Genomic DNA, 12,668 nt, shown 5'->3' with positions numbered 1-12,668 from the left:
TGATCTATAGCCAGTGAGTCAGAAGTATGGGTAACAATCTAGACTTGCATTTCGCATCTGAAATAGGATTGGGGTTGGGAGAAGGGTCAGTCTTGTGAACTAAACCCATAACCTGTGGAATCTTATTCTATCTTTGAGTAGATAATGTGAGAATTGAGTTGAATTATAAGCCACCCAGACAGTATTGGGGTAAATTGTTTGTTGGATGTGTGGGGGGGAATTTTCTCCTCCACACTGGAATTTGGTGAGCAGAACATGAAAGAATTCTAAAAAGATATAATAAATATATCAGTTTCTTACCTCTCACCCCCATCAAAATTCTAAAGGCAACATTTTTCAATTCTTTTTGCTGTTTCTTATATGTAGTTCCAGGTTAAAATTAATGGACATAAACTGACCTCATTTGATCAATTATATTTGTCTTTTATAATGCCAGCAAAGGAATTTTTTTACTGCTCTTATTCTTTTGATGTAGTTATATCACGATATGAAAGTATGTCCACACCTAGTATTGTGTTATGAATATGCTTGGCCACAAATTGCTGAGGTAGTAGTTTTATGATGTCATTAGGGATCCAGACTCTATTTTTCTGTTGTATTTGTGGTTGTGTGTTTTGTCCTCATGGTTATAACTGCTGCATTTGCCATTGTATCAGTGTTTCAGGCAGGGGAAAAAAAGGAAGAAGGAGAAAGGAAAAGAAAAACTAACGTCTCATTAGTAGACACTGTGTCACATGGCCACCTCTAACTGCAAGGCAATCTAGCATTGCAAGAATTGTTATGCGCATTGCTGCCTGAACACAATCAAGGTTTTGATATAAAAAAGAAAAGAGTAGAAACTGGCAAAAAGTCTGTGTCTGTCATGGATGTTTTCATTATCACTATAGGACTAGTGCAAACTGCTTAATCAGTAATATGTTATTTTCTTTTTTGCACACTTTTTTTGTTTTGTTTTGCCTGGAGTCAAAGTTGGCTTCATTATTTTTCATTTGCTTATTTTTTCTTTCTTGAACTGTGGCTAATTTTTTCCATAGATACCAAAAAGCTCTGTAAGATATCTCTCAATATAGTTTCCAGGTGTTTAAATCTGTTGGATAATCCATCACTTCAACCTTTTTCAGAAGACATCACTGCTTGAGCCCCTATTCTTTAGCTCTAGTCTAAACTAGTGACTCTCTAGGCTAGCTATCAGCCTGTCAACATAAGACTTATCTTTGTCACCATACTGGGAATTTTTTCTATCCCTTTTCCCCACTTTTCTGAGTCCTCTCTTTTTCTTAAATTCCCACCTAATTTTGTGGGGCATATCCTTTAGATGGTTTTGGAAAGGAGAAAAAGAGGGGAAAAAAATGTATGGTAGCTATTATTTTTTAGACTTTTGTATTTCTACCCTATCTTTAATTGAAAATGGTGCCAGTCTAGGATTCTAGGTTAGAACAGTTTTCTCTTGGATTTTTGAAGTCTTGGCCTCATTGCTTTCTAGCTTCTGCTTTTTGAAGTCCATTGCTATTTTAACTACTGATCTTTTGTTTGTAACCTGTTCAAAGGAACAATGTCTTCTACATTTTCTTGATTTTTTTTTTCAAAGACTATAATAAAATCAGGAGTTAGAGTCCTTCATCTTGTTTATTTATCATTTTGTTCTAATTTCTTGAAGACTTTTCAACTTTGTTTTCCAAACTCTTTATTAAACTTTTCATTATAGTTATCACATTTTTAATTTCCAAAAGCTGTTTCTAGTTCCCTAATTGCTGCCCTACCTCACTCTTCATAAACAGCATTCTATACTTATTTCACAGACACACATATTTTATTATATTTGTATATATTAATTATACGTATATATTTTTAAATCCCTTCCTTTTGTTTGTTTTAATTACTCTCTTTCATATCAGAAGTTTTCTTCAGAGGTCTGGTGATTCTCAGCTGCTCGTATTTAAGATTGAAGCACTAAATAACTAATTAAAAGCTAAGTAGATGTGAGCTATTGACTTTGTGTATGGTAAACAAGTAGCCACCTAAGTTTTTCTTTAGGAACCCAAATATCCATCTAGGTAGGTCTTTTCTTGTGTATGGAAAGATTTAGTTTCTCCAGCCTAGTTTCCCAAATTCTGAGGCTGATAGGAGATGTTCTCATCATTCAGTATGCAGACTTTACTTAATTCTCCTGTCTTCAGTATCCCATCCCCGCCTAGCCCTACTCCATCCTATCACATCTGAGTTTAAAGGCTCTCAGTTTTCATTTTTAATAAGTATTTGTCTCTTGCTGTATTAGGGATAACTATAGGATTATCCTTACTATAGGATAGTTGTAGGTAGGGTAGGGGATGTTGGGTTTAATTGTTTCTTGTAAAGACTTTTAAATAACCCTCTGGTTGTTAGCCCTATCTTTTCTCTGTTTTTTTGTTTGTTTTTGTTTTGTTTTGTTTTTTAGTATTTGCTTTCTCTAATTCCTAAGGCTTTTCATTGCTCAACCAGGCAATACTGCAAGCTTCTCATCAGATGCCCCCTCGAGTGCAAGTGGAATGAACCTTTCTCTCATTGCTAAGTCATTTAGCAATCACTCATTCATACTCCCTTTTCACATAAGTAATACTGTTTGGGGTTGTAGCAGTCTTCTGGTTTCATGAAAGATAACATTTCAGTTTCTCCTTGTTTTGAAATGACTTTGAAAGGAAATGGAAACCAAACCATCTTTTCTCTATGATTTGGAGACTAGAAGCCTCATTTTGTTTTGATAAAAGTTACAATTCACAGTGAACATATGACTGACATAAACTTTATCTAGGGAATAATACTACATCAAAATATATAAAAGCAAAATATTTGATATTCATGGACAAATTGACATAATTAGAATGGTGGTGAGAAAGTTATACTTTTTAAATCTTTGACAGATCAATAGGCAAAAATAAGAAGGTCAAAGATCTGAATAATGTAATTAATTAAATTTAAAAGATATGTTTCAAACTCTGTAGCTCACAGACAATAAAGAGAAATGAAATAGAATTCTCAGTAATAGATCTAAGACCATATGAAAATGTGTTTCATGATGAAGTTGACATTTCAGATCAGTTAGTAAAGGGTAGATTATTCAACAAATGGTGTTGAGAAAACTGGCAAATGATCTGGAAATAGTGAGAAAGACTAATGATTTCAGTCTTTTAGTTATTACTCCCAATTCTTGGCAGAAAGTTTGACTATAGAGGCTTTTCCCAAAGAGTCCTTGTTCCCTGGTCTTTCACATGCTACCATAAGTTACTTTCTAGGAATTCCAAAGAAAAATCATAATTAAGCCATTTGGCTTCATCTGGTGGTTTAAATGGCTTACTATTTTGAAAGCCAAAAGGTCCTTCATACTTCAGTCCTTTTAGGTGATTACTCTGCATGCATTTGGTAGCATGGAACTGCATATCAGATTCTTCTACATGGAGATTTGAAGGGGGCTAGCGCATGGAACGAGAAAGCTGGGAATCTCAATTTACTGAGCAAGGTGTTTATAGTTAAACCTTCATAAAGCCCTTTAGTCTGAGGCTTTTTGTGGGGCTCCTCCTTTAGCTATCTCATTGCCTTCTGAATGCTCCCAGCTCTGAAAAGGCCTTCCAGATACCCTACCTTTTTTCTACCTATCCTCTCCCTCCATTCAGGAGGGATGTTCAAAATATTTATCAACTGTTGTGCCATTGTGTCATTGGCACCAATAAATCAGAATAATACGATATCAATTTGGAAACTAGGTGTAATTAACCAGTCAAGCCTGTGCCTTATCAGCTCTCTACTAGAGACAGTCCTCCAATTCTCCTAAAAGCCTTTCCCCAAAACTTTGTTTTGTGTGAGGTGTTATATTCTCTCTTAATTTTTACCTTCTTTATCTCTTTGAACTTATTCTATGATTGTCCTTTCCCTCTCTGAGATGTTGTCTGCTCATAATAATTTCTCTGGTTTGATTTACTATGAAAGTCTCTTGAGCAAGTACATTTCCTGATTGAGGAGTAAATGGGGACAGATGCATCCACTAGCAGACTAGACATGGGTAAGACTAAGCACATGCTCCATGGCTTTCCCATTTTAGGAGCATTTACTCCTTGTTTTTCCTAAGATAAACCTCTCAGTGAACAGGCCTTCCTTTCTTCCCAGCTACTCAAAATCCTCTCTACATTTGATTGTACCATTGTCTCTTTACTCTAAGAATGCAGCTAAATCTTCCACCTTCTGATGGCTGAAGAGTGAAGTGGGTAAAAGTGGAAGATCTAACAGGAGATTAAGAGCCAAGCCTGGACATGGCCAATATCCTTTCTACCCACATTGGCAAGAACTCAATAGCATGTTCTCCTACTACTGCTTGCAAGGCTGGGAAGTGTAATTTAACTTGTTGACAGTAGAAAGAAATGGGTTTGGTGAGCATCTCACCAGTCTCTTCCTCATTTTATTATCTTCATACTATAGGGTGTGGAGTATGTTCAAATTGATGACTAATCTGTGATATGTCTTCTTTCTTTTTTATGTAAAAGAGTGCTTTCATTGGAGAAGCCTTTTTTTTTTTTATGGTAGTTGTCTTTACCCATGAGATGCTTTAGAATTGCCTGGAGGGTCTTGTTAAAATGCAGATTCCTGGTACCACCTCCAGGAATTCTGATTAAGTTGGCCCCAGTGGAGTCAGGGTATATGTGTTTTTAACAAGCAACTCAACCGATTCTGATACCAGGGCTTCTACAACCCATACTTTGAGAAACAATCCTTTAGAAGTTCAGTTATTAAAACAAGCCAGATGAAATTGAGTCACTCATGGAGAAATTCCTTTAAGAATAGGAAAAGTGGACTAAAGGGCTGAATTTTGCTTGAAGGACTAAAAGAAAAATGGAGAGAAGACCTCTTTACATCCTTGAGGGAAATCACTTATAAATATGTCTGGATGCAGCCTAACACAGGGACCACTGTGGCCTTCTGTTATGATGTTTGTAATTTGGTTTTAACTATGTTCTAAATTCTAAAACACATTTTTATTCCACATTTTAAGATTTCCAATACTGGTATGTATCTTACTGTCAAGAGTATCTTAAAATTATAATTGAAAACTTTTTTTTTTTTTTTTTGGTCAGAGATGCATAAAATAATAGCATATCTTAAAACTTTTGATGTCTTAGATTCATGAAATAGAGTTCATCACTATAAGTATGTGTGTGTTTGATTTTACCTTAGTTGTACTTATTTGCTTTAACCAAGAATTCACTCTCTAGGAGTGGTGATCATACATTAGAATCAGAAACTTCACCTGCCAGAGAGGGCTATTTATTAGAAGTGCTACAGTATCTTTATTCCTGAAAAACAACTTTAGTATATCTAGCAAGACAAATGCTAGAAATAGATTTTCACTGGTGAAATAATGGTATTCAAGAAATATGAATTGGCTAATATATCTTTTTTTATATAGATTTTGTGTGAACATGAGTTTTCTTCAAAATTTTTTCCAGTTCTATTAAAATATAATTGACATATAACATTGTGTAAGTTAAAGGATATGACATGATGATTTGATATATGTACATATTGCAAAATGACCACCATAATAAGCTTAGTTAACCTCCATCACTACACATAGATACACATTTTTTTCTTGTGATGAAAACTTTAAAGATCTACTCTATTAAAAACTTTCAAATATAAAATACAGTATTTTTAACTCTATTCACCGTGCTGTACATATGTCTCTAAGGCTTATTTATCTAATAACTAAAAATCTGTACCTTTTGACTTGGCTAAAATAGTTTAGAGACTCATCCTAACTTTGAATAAATAGTATGTAAACATCTAACAATTTTAGAATGTGCCTTTTTAAGAAATGTGTCTGAAATGATCTGTGAACAGCCATAATTTCAGAGAACTCTGGTTACCTGATGCCAGCTATTAAATTAATTGAATTCTACCTCTGAACTGTTGACCTCAGTGAGCCTCTTATGCAAGGTTAGCAGAGAGTAAGACTTTTCAGAGCTTATCTGATATGTTATATGAACTGCCTTTGTGCCTTCCTATTAACAAATATTTTTGTCTAATAAACATCTATTATGTGATTTTGGCTGGAGACCTTCTTTCATTATACTCTGGTGAATAAGGTTGTGGAAAGTTGTCTTCCTCTCATCTACCTCCAACTATTGGAGGCCACCAAGAACTACCTAGGAAAACCAAATATTTGTGCATGACCAATTTGTTTTAGACCAATTCACAACATCTGGGAGAGACTTGCTCCAGCAGGACTGGTAGTCACTGGAAGCTCTACCCAAGCCCATTCCTTTAGAATTCAAATGTCAATGTTCAGAAATCCTGGACTCTTGATTTATCGTGACAGCAATGGTGAGCAGGGCCTTTGAAGACAGTTGAGGTGGAGACATGTGTGTGACCTGCTCTAGTTTTAGCAGGAGCTGATGCCATGCTCACAAACCTTCTGCCATTAGAGGCACCAGCAGCAACATGGCCTTACTCAGTACCCAGGTCAGTGATCGCAAAGCAGCCTGAGATAAACAAGGCACCATCTAATGTCCTGCTCCAGCAAAGAGGCAAGAGTGATCTGGACTAGCTCCTTAGACACTTCTCTGTCCTAGTAGTAGAAGAGAACTTTACATAGTACATTGGGTGGATGGGTGAGAAAAGGTGAAACTGGAATTTCTGATAATTTGGGTCAGAGTTTTACTGAGTTGTATTTTTGGACACTAGGATATCTGAGACATAAATTGGTGAAGCAGGATTGTATGTGTGTGCTGTAATAAACCAACTCAAGCCAATTTAGTTGTTTCATGAGTTTGAGTATATGTATGTGTGAATGTATTTGGTAGCCTCTGATCGTGAAATACAAATGAGGATTATACTCTTTGTCTTGATTTTTGCAACCTCACTACTAAGTGCTGTTGAGGTAATAAAATCAAATCTTAGATCAAATTCCACCAAATGTACAGCTACAATTAGTGACGATATACAAATAGTCCTATAACCTTTCTGCGTTGGCTTGTTTTTTCACATCTTTAAATACTCTTATCAGCACGGTACCCTTATCAGCACTCCTACCAGGCTTACCGTGAGACAGATGCAACTTTGTTCTTAAGGCTGTCCATGGAGTAGGATTCAAGGCAATAGGATCTTCCATAATGGAAGCATGAACTTCTGGGCCTGCTTGTTTTATACCATAGTATACAAGGTGTTGGGTCTTGTTAACCACTTCTAATCAGCCATACACCTTTACTACTACTGATCAAATAAAAACTTATTTTAACATTCCTTATCTTGATTGGCCAGTTGAAGATTGCTTTATATTAGGACATTTTATATGCTAAATAACCAAACCCAAAATGAAGGTTCATATTAGTTTGTTCACACACACTACACAAGTCAAATACAACACATCAATGATATATTAAGATATATGTAATTAATATACATAAACAATTAAGAGCAATGTTGTAGAAATATATTACTTCTATAATATAGAGAATAATATGCAATAACAATTAAAAGATAAAAAAGATATTTGTTGGTTAGTTGGCATTGAGTGATATTAACAAGATGCAGATAAAAATCAAAGGGTATAAACAACTCTCTCTATATATATATCATTAACCTCTATTCCATCTGCCAAAACTTTAATAGTGGTTGTCTTTGGATTATGTGTGATTTTCCTTTTCTTCCTGTTCAAATTATCTGCACTTTCTCTGTTGTCTGATGTGAATACACACCTTTTATATAATTAGGGGGAAGATAAGTTAGCTTATTAAAGTTAATGGATGGAAGGTAGAACCTTTCTTGTCAAGGCACTAATGCCCTACATGTCCTCTTCTCAATCTTATCATGTCTTTCAGCAGCATTTAGTACACGGTAGCCTCTCTTTATAAAAATATTTTTAAAGGTTTTAGCAGTTTTTTGAGGTATAATTTACATATCATAAAATATGCCCATGGTAAATGTGTAAATCCATAATTTTTAGCAAATACGTAGTTGAGAGACCATTACCATAATTCAGATGTAGAACACTTCCATCACCTGAAAAAGTTCTTCCATGCCCATTTGCAGTCAATCCTCACCTCCATCCACCACAGATAATCAATGATCTCCAGGCTATACAGATTTGCCTTTTCTTAATAATTCATATAAATGGAATAATTCAATATGTGGGTTATTTTTTTTTATATCTGACATTTTTCACTTATCATAATGCTTTTGAGATTCAACTATTTTGTAACCTGCATCAGTAATTTGTTCCTTTTGATTGCTGAATAGTATTTCAATGTGTGAATAGATTACATTGTGTTTCTCTTTACCAACCGATGGGCATTTGGATTGTTTCTGGCTATTTTGAATAATGCTCCTATGAACATATTTCTATAAGTATTTGTATGAACATAACGTTTTGTTTCCTTTGGGTGGATTGTTAGGAGTGTAACTGTTAGATCTTTTGGTAAGTTTAAATTTAACTTTTTAAGAAACTGCCAAACTATTTTGTAAGTGGTTGTACCATTATACATTTCAGTTTGTTAGAGTTTCAGTTTCTCCACAGCCTCCCCAACACATGGTGTGGTCAGTCTTTTTATCTATTCTTGTAGATAGTAGTTATATCTCATTGTAGTTTTAATGAGTATTTCCCTAATGACTAAATTGTGCTGAGCATTTTTTAATTTGTTTATTATTAATCATTTATATATCTTTTGATGAATTATCTATTCCTGATCATTTTTAAATGTATTGTTTGCCTTCTTATTATTAAATTATAGGAGATTTTTATATTCTGGATATAAATTTTTTTCCAAATTTGCAATTTGTCAATATTTCACTAATTCTGTGATTTTTAAAAACTTTCTAAATAGTATTTTTTCAGATGATGTTTTTAATGTTTGATGAAGTCCACTTTATTAATTTTTTACCTTCTGGGTTATTTTTTGATGTCCTATTTAAGAAATCTTTGCTTAACTGAAAGTCATAAGATTTGCTCCTGTTTTCTCTTAAAGCTTTTATAGTTTTAGTTCTTAAATTTAGGACTATAATCTACTTTGAGTTGACTTCTGTTTATTGTGTGATATAAGACTCTAAGTTTATCCTTTAAAAAACTGATATTCAATTATTCTACCATATTTGCTTTAAAAATCCTTCAAAAAACATTATGCTAAAATATACATAGAATTTTATAATTTTTGTTAAAATTTTTTGTGTAAATATTTTTATTGTAGTTTAAGTGTAGTTTATTTTTTAAATATAGGTGAGTGTCAGTAAGTGCATTTACATTCACCACCATTCATATTCAGAACTATTTTCATCTTCCCAAACTGAAACTCTATACCCATTAAACAATAACTGCTCATTCTCTCTTCCCTCTAGACCCTGGCAACCATCATTTTATTTTCTAACTCAAAAAATTTGACTATTCTAGATACGTCATATAAGTGAAACAATATAGTATTTCTCTTTTTGTGACTGGTTTACTTCACTTAGCATAATGTCTTCAAGATTCATCAATATTGTACCATGTGTTAGACCTTTCTTCCATGTTAAAGCTAAATAATATTTCATTGTACATATATACTGCACTTTGTTTATCCATTCATCTGTCGTTAGACACTTGGGTTGCCTCTACCTTCTGGCTGTTGTGAATAATGTTGCTATGAACGTAGGTATACAAATATCTGAGTCTCTACTTTCAATTTTTTGAATATATACCCAGAAATGGAATTGCTGGATCATATAGTTATTCTATTTTAATTTTTTAAGAAATCACCATGCTGTTTTCATTTCCATTCCCATCAGTAGTGCACAAGTATTCCAATTTCTCTATGTCCTCACCAACATTTCTTATTTTCTACTTCTTAAAATAATAGCTACCTGATAGATGTGATTTTTAAAAACTTTTTTTGACTCTATTTTTCTTAAAATATTTTTAATGTGGCTTTCAGAATTCCACATGGCTATGTATTTCTTCCTACCATGCTGACCATTCATTCTCAGTCTTTCTGCTATATTCTCCTGTTCTTCCATATCTAACAGTTAAGACTTTATTCTCTATCTTTATACCTAAATATTTTAAGAACGTTAAAATCCGTCATCTTAATTATGATATATACATTGAATTCATCTGATTTAAAATCTTCAGTCTCAATCTTCTCCCCAAATTCCAAATTTGAATATGCAACTGCCCAATCGACATTTCTACTTTCATACAAAATAGGCTTCTGAATATGTGACATTGCTCTTTGTATAGTAAAGAAATATCCAAATCATATTCTTAATTTTCACCCCAATTCTGCATATCTTGTTGTGTCCTCCTCTCAATAAATGGCAACATAATTTACCCATTTGCTCAGGATACAAATCTTGGATTAACTTTTACTCATTTTTTTTCTATCGTACTCTTATCTCATTTAACAGGAAATCCTACTAACCTACCTTAAAAATACATTCTGAGTCCAATCACTTCTCATGTTCTAAACATTGACATCTCAGTTGAAGCTATATTAATATCTTGCACAAACCTGTAGTATCCTCTCATTGGTGTATCTGCTGCTGTTCTCTCTTCTCCTCACCATCAATTCTTTGTGCACAGAAGCTAGAGCAATCTTTTAAAAACATCAGCCTACCATGTTGTTCTTTGCCCTCAATCCTTCTGTGGCTTCTCTTGACCTTACAGCATCCCGAGTGCTCACCATGGCCCTCAAGGCCCATAGGATGTCAGCTCTGGCTACTTCTCTTTTCCTACCACTCCTGTTCATGGAACATGGCCACGGTGGCCTCCTTGTCATTCCTGGAAACTATCAAGGTCTTGGAATTTGCTGTTCCCTTTCCTGGAATGTTATTTTCCTAAATATTTGTGCGGCTTCCTCCATCACTTCAGTCAGTTCTCTGAACAAACTTCATTTCCTCAAAAAGGCTTTTCCTGATTATCCCTTATAAGTAGGTACCCTGTCTCATCATACACTATCATTCTACTTCTGCTTTATTTTTCTTCCCAGCTCTTATCATTAACTGATCAAACATTGCATAATTATTTGTTTGTCTATTTATTTTCTCCCAGTCCAGTCCCATGAGTATTTCTCTACTCCACAGCACTTAGAACAGTGCTTAGTCATGAGGATTTTATATTATCATTTTAAAAAATAATAAATTTTTTTGAGGATCCCAAATAATTTCTTCTATGAAACAGTAGCCCCTGTTTTACGTTAATAAAAGATTTCACTCTTTGTTTAATGAAGAGCTTTTACTCTCTGATCACATATTGGATAATAATCAAATAAAATGTCAGTCTATACCCAGTTCCCTGACATTCTAAACTTCTTTTTCTGTCAATATTTAAGAAATTTCTCTGAACATATTACTTTGCTCTGGCCTTCCTACCTGAAGTTATCAATGGACAGCCTTGGTTTTTAAGCCTCTACCTTGATCTGTTCTCAGGCATAGCATCTGTGTCTTACAATGGAAGATGAAGAAATCCCAGGAGTGTTGCTAAATAGAGAGACTGGCTTCATTATTATGCATCTTCAACAAATCCTAAGCATGACTTATGAGACTCCTTTTAGGATGATTAAAAGAAAGAAAGAAACTCATGAAAAGATCACACACTTCATTTGTAGCAAACATTTCAGGCTGTTTACTTCCAAGATGCTTATAAAAGGAAACCCAGGGGACTGAAATGGATCTCTACAACTTGATAACTCAAGTAAGAAATTACAAGAGGCCATGTAACTTTAAAAAAGAATATAGGATATCCAGTAGAGCTGAAACATGGAGATAAACAGTGTGTGGTGATTAGTAGTGTGTGTGTGTGTGTGTGTGTGTGTGTGCGCACGCGCGTGCGCGCACACACGCATGCATGTGGTGGATGGAGAGCTGATGCTGGAGAATGATGAGAATGAAGGTAGGTAGTGGCCAGATGGCAAAACATCTAAAAGAATTTTTAATGGGGAACTATTAAAGAGGTTTTAAGCAAGGACCTGACTTAATGATACTTGCATTTTTGAAAAATCTCTCTGGTTGCAGTATGGAGAAGGAGGCAGAAGAACACAGCAGAGACATCCAGACCAATGACTAGGCCACTGTTCTGATTCAAGGAAGACATAAAAATGGGAATGTGGACAGAAAAAGATATATTAAAGTGGTAGAAATGACTTTGAATCCTGAGAATCAAAGAAATGAAAAGGCATCTTTAAATAATTCTAACCTCTCTAAGTAGCACATTGTTTTCCCTTAGAGAGATGGAAAGAAGATGAAGAATTATAACCTTAGTTACCTTTTCAAACACTGAGAACATTCCCAGGGCACTAAGCTTCACTTTCTGCTGATAAAATGAGCTTCTACTTCTCCTTGGGCTCTGACAACGTGGACAGAGACCCCATGAGAGACACAACCTAATTAGAGAGCTTTGCAGCATGGGGTAGCAAGAAAGTCAAGTTTTACAAACCTATCAGAATAAACCTTGCTCTCATCAACTTTACCCAACTATAGTAATGAGGGCAGTGAGACAAGGGTAGATGCATGCCAGAAGAATCCTTTTTTACCCAGCCAAGGAAAACAGTGGACAAATTGGAAGTGACAGAAGGCTAGATGCAGACAGGTCATATGTGATATCAGAAGCCTGACCACAAACCCATTAAGATGCCTCTTCCAGAAGCATCCATCTTGCCCATTCTTCTCCAGAGTCAGAC

This window comes from Pteropus alecto, unplaced genomic scaffold, assembly GCF_000325575.1.
Source record: "Pteropus alecto unplaced genomic scaffold, ASM32557v1 scaffold398, whole genome shotgun sequence".
Lineage (NCBI taxonomy): Eukaryota > Metazoa > Chordata > Mammalia > Chiroptera > Pteropodidae > Pteropus > Pteropus alecto.
This window is presented reverse-complemented; position numbering follows the sequence as displayed.